The sequence below is a fragment of the Lathyrus oleraceus genome, chromosome 6, assembly GCF_024323335.1.
Source record: "Lathyrus oleraceus cultivar Zhongwan6 chromosome 6, CAAS_Psat_ZW6_1.0, whole genome shotgun sequence".
In the NCBI taxonomy this organism is placed as follows: domain Eukaryota; kingdom Viridiplantae; phylum Streptophyta; class Magnoliopsida; order Fabales; family Fabaceae; genus Lathyrus; species Lathyrus oleraceus.
In genome coordinates this window covers 25,289,348-25,294,451 of record NC_066584.1, presented here as the reverse complement: position 1 = coordinate 25,294,451, position 5,104 = coordinate 25,289,348, and the positions used below count along the sequence as shown (strand labels likewise).

General features: G+C 38.2%; 1 non-coding gene across 1 annotated transcript; it reads right to left on the bottom strand.

Annotated features, from left to right (window-relative positions):
* Positions 1-2,457: 2,457 nt before the first annotated feature.
* Positions 2,458-2,564, bottom strand: LOC127099145 (small nucleolar RNA R71). The gene has a single exon (XR_007793692.1). It is a non-coding gene; the product is annotated as a small nucleolar RNA R71 (small nucleolar RNA).
* Positions 2,565-5,104: the final 2,540 nt, after the last annotated feature.

The window sequence follows — 5,104 nt, the reverse complement described above, 5'->3', positions numbered from 1 at the left end:
TATGGCCTTGTCCTCGTTGAAGATGGCTAAATTTTTAAACGATTTCTATACTGTATCTTGCTTGAGGACAAGCAAAGGTCTAAGTATGGGGGAGTTTGATAACATGAAATAATATCACATTTTTGGACTCGATTTAATTAAATTATATTATTATTTGTTTCGATTTATTTCATTTTATTCGATATTACTTGGTATTTTTCCTTCTATTTGTCTCAGGTAACTTATTTGAAGCATAAGTGAAAAAGGAAGAAAAGGGGGTGCAAAAAGATAATGAGAAGCAAATTCCACTAAAGCCCAGCCCACAATCACAAGCCAGGAGCGCTGAAGCTGTGACGACCGCCACACAAGGTGTGACGAGCGTCACGCCCTGCTACCTTGTGTTACGAGCGTAACACATGGTGTGACGAACGTCACACCCCTCTCCTATATTTTTGGCTTTTAACGCGCAACAGAGGCACGTTGAAGCCTATTCTTCCGCTTGACTCTTGGAACGTGAAGACTACTTACGGAAGGCATTTTTGGAAACCGTTACAAAAGTGGATTAATATAAATAGTTGATTTTATCCAACCCCCGCCCCCGTCTTTTTCCGCCATGCAAGCATATTTTACAGCATTACTTTTCTACAGCTTTCTATTTTATTAGCAATTTTTATTTCTTTCTTTTCCAGTCAATCTTTCAAGCACTTAATTAATTTTTCACACAATAGTTTCTACACCGGAAACTATTGTGTATCTTTTACTGGATCTAACCTTACGTTAGATCATAGTATTTTATTCCTTCGCTTTTATTTTCCTGTCCGATTGAAGAGTTCAAGAACAAATCCAACCAGTCTGTGGTGGAGTGTTCAAGATTGCTATTAATTATTCAGGTTCTTTAATTTATTGTTTTAATTTATATATGCTCTGCATTGCTGTTTATTTATACTGTTTGCCTGAGATGGTTTTATTTAAGCATGATGATTGTTTAGACCCGTTTAGCATGTCCGACTAAGTATTTTAGATATCGGTATGTAAAGTAAGCGGAATGAAGGAATCAAAACTAAGTTGGTTTAATTTCATTTAAAAATAAAGTCACTCTTTTTATGGTCTCAACTTACAGGGTTAATCCTAAAGTTTTTGTACGAGAGTAAAAGACATAAAGAAGTTAAAATCAATAGAACGAAAGTTTGAGTTTTTAACTGGACAGTGTAAATTGGACATTAATTCTAAATCAGGGCGAAAGCAATTTTTAGAGTTAATTAAATTCTAATCTTTTTCAAAAAGTATTTTTAAAGGTTAAATGTGAGGACGAGATTATGCATTTAAGTTTAATTATATAATCTAAGTCAATAGAGCGAGAGTTTGAGACGAGGGTGTTTAAACGGTTAGTGTTTTCTTAAAAAAAGTTTCTATAGATTCTGTTGTTTTCAAAAAGTGATTTTGGACTTAACTAATAAGTGACAGCTACGTTAATATAAAGTCATGGTCTATTCAACAGAGCGAGAGTTTGAGAAAAGGCTTTTAATCAATAGTGTCTACTGAAAAGATTTATTTTAAAACCAAGAAACCAACGAAGATTTGATTCCCTAATTACGACGAACTACATACCGATATCCGCTTAATTGATATTTAATTTAGATCTAATTTTAGTTTTACTTTTCCCCCAAACAATCAAAGTATCATCCGCCTTAGCTTTACGAAGTAACCTTAGAAAACGGTATATCGATTCATAAGTCCCTGTGGGATCGATATCTTTTAAAACTACGCGATAGAACTGTGCACTTGCAGTTAGTACCCCAAATCGACTCATAAAGTCGCGATCAAGTTTTTGGCGCCGTTGCCGGGGATTTTTATTTAGTCGATATCGTAACTCTTCTGTTACGCTGTAGAGACTAAGGCAATTTTTATTTTTCTTTTTTTCTTTCGTTGATTTGTATGCCACACACTCGCTCACAAGGCAAGCCGTTTTACTTACGAATCAACGACGTTGAACTATATCTCCGAGTCTTACGACGAATTCGGGAATATCGTGCTGCAAACAATCTCCCTCCGATCGAAGTGCCCGACCTCAAAAATCTTCTTCCTTCGTCGATACCCGAGATGGCAGAACCAGCTCGTGCTCTTCGAGATTACGCCGCTCCATCGCAAGATGAGCCGCATTCAAGTATTGCTCCACCCGCAATCGAAGCAAACAACTTCGAACTTAAACCTTTGCTGCTACAAGTAGTGCAACAGAATCAATTCTCTGGAAATCCTACCGAGGATCCAAACCTTCATTTATCAGTATTTGTCCAATACGCTGATACTGTTAAAGCTAATGGTGTCACTTCAGAGGCAATTCGACTTCGTCTCTTTCCTTTCTCGTTAAGAGATAAAGCTAGAAGATGGCTTCAGTCTCTTCCTTCCAACTCAGTCACCACATGGAACGAGTTGAAGAAAGTCTTTCTTGCCCAATATTTTCCTCCAAGCAAAACAGCTATGTTGAGAGCCCAGATAAATGGATTTAAACAGAAAGATAACGAGTCTCTTTTCGAAGCATGGGAAAGATACAAAGACATGAAGAGACTTTGTCCACACTATGGTTTAGAGGACTGGTTAGTAATTCATACCTTCTATAATGGTCTATTGTACAACACAAGGTTAACAATAGACGCCGCCGCAGGTGGTGCGCTTATGGATAAACCTTATGCTGATGCTTATCAACTTAGCGAAAGCATGGCCCAAAATCATTATCAGTGGGGAAGCGATCGAACAATGGTAGAGAAACCTCAAACGAAAAGTGGCATGTACGAGATAAGTAGCCTTGATCATGTTAATGCAAAAGTGGATGCTCTGGCCCAGAAAATTGAAAGTTTAAATGTATCACCTCCAGCCACCGTGGTTGCCGCAACTCAAAATTGCAAAGTTTGTGGAATCCAAGGTCACACTCCTGCAGACTGTCAACTCCTAACAGGAATCCAAGCAGAACAAGTGAATTATGCTCAAGGAAATCCCTACTCGCATACCTATAACTCTAACTGGAAGAACCATCCTAATTTTTCATATAAGAGTAATAATGCTTTATACGCACCAGGACAAGCTCCCAATCAAGCCCCAGCTATACCTCCGGGATATCAAAAGTCGATCCCATCTACACCTAACAATAACGTTCTTAGGAAATCCAACTTGGAAATCATGATGGAGAACTTCATAGTTTCTCAACAGCAAACCAATAAGGACTTCTTAAACCAGAATGTACACACTAGCGAACAAATTAAACAACTAGCAAGTAAAGTAGATGCCCTGGCTACCCATAACAAAATGCTGGAAACACAAATCTCACAAGTAGCTCAACAACAAGTACCTACTGCTGCCCCAACTGGTACATTTCCTGGACAGCCCCAACCTAACCCGAAAAGCCACGCTCATGCAATCATATTAAGAAGTGGAACGGAAGTAGACGGACCGTCTGATCCAAGGATGGAAAACCAAAACTCTAAAAAGTCAACTGAGGAAGAAAGTAAACCTAAGGAAAAGGAAGAGAGTAATAAGGAAACCGTAGAAAAGAAAGAACCTTATGTACCTCCACCACCATATAAACCACCTATCCCTTACCCTCAAAGGCTTATTAAAACCAAAGATGCGGGCCAATTTAAAAAATTTGTTGACCTACTGAAACAATTAAACGTCACAATTCCGTTTACAGAAGCTCTTACGCAGATGCCCTCATATGCTAAGTTCTTAAAAGAAATTCTTTCTAATAAAAGGAAACTTGAAGATAGCGAAACCGTTACACTCACTGCTGAATGTAGCGCCATAATCCAGAATATGCCTCCAAAACTTAAGGATCCTGGTAGTTTCTCTATACCCTGTCACATAGAAAAATTTGTCATAGATAAAGCCTTATGCGATTTAGGAGCCGATATCAGTGTTATGCCTTTATCCATATGCAAGAAACTGGAAATGGGAGAATTAAGACCAACTAAAATGTTTGTGCAACTAGCAGATCGTTCTGTTAGATATCCTGTAGGAATTCTTGAAAACGTTCCCGTGCGCATAGGACAATTCTACATTCCAACCGATTTTATAATTATGGACATTAGAGAAGATGAAGTTACACCCATTATATTGGGAAGACCATTCTTAGCAACCGCTGGTGCGATCATAGACGTAAAACGAGGACGACTCACTTTCGAAGTAGGAGAAGAGAAAATTGAGTTCATTCTTTCCAAATTTTTGAAAGCACCTGCAATAGAAGACACATGTTACTTCATGGATATCATCGATGAATGCATAAAAGAAACAGAGTTAGAGAATGACAAATTGTCTGACTATCGTGTAGAAGACAAACTTAACCAATGTTTAGCAATAACACCGGACCCTACGCAATGCCTTAAGAAACCAACCCTCGACCTGAAAACACTTCCCAAAAATCTGAGATATGAATTCCTAGACTTAGAACTTGAACGACCAGTGATAGTTAATGCAAACCTAGGAAAACTCGAAACCGAAAAACTCCTACATATCTTAAGAAAATATCCAACCGCACTAGGATACAACATCACCGATCTCAAAGGAATAAGTCCTTCTATTTGTATGCACCGCATCATGCTAGAAGAAGACTGTAAAACCTCTAGGGAACATTAGAGGAGAATAAACCCGATCCTGAGTGAGGTAGTGAAGAAGGAAGTAACAAAGTTATTAGAGGCAAGTATCATATATCCTATATCTGATAGCAAATGGGTTAGTCCTGTACACGTAGTACCAAAGAAAGGAGGTATAACAGTTATTGAAAATGAAAAAGGAGAAACTATAACCAAACGAATCGAATTGGGATGGAGAATGTGCATTGAGTATAGGAAACTAAACAAAGCAACCCGAAAAGATCATTTCCCTTTACCATTCATAGACCAGATGTTAGAACGATTAGCAAAACATTCTCATTTCTGCTATCTAGACGGTTACTCAGGCTTCTTTCAAATACCAATTCATCCTGATGACCAAGAAAAGACAACATTCACATGTCCTTTTGGTACCTTCGCTTATCGACGAATGCCGTTTGGCTTGTGCAATGCTCCCGCAACCTTCCAAAGGTGCATGATGGCAATATTCGCCGATTTTCTCGAAAACATTATGGAAGTATTTA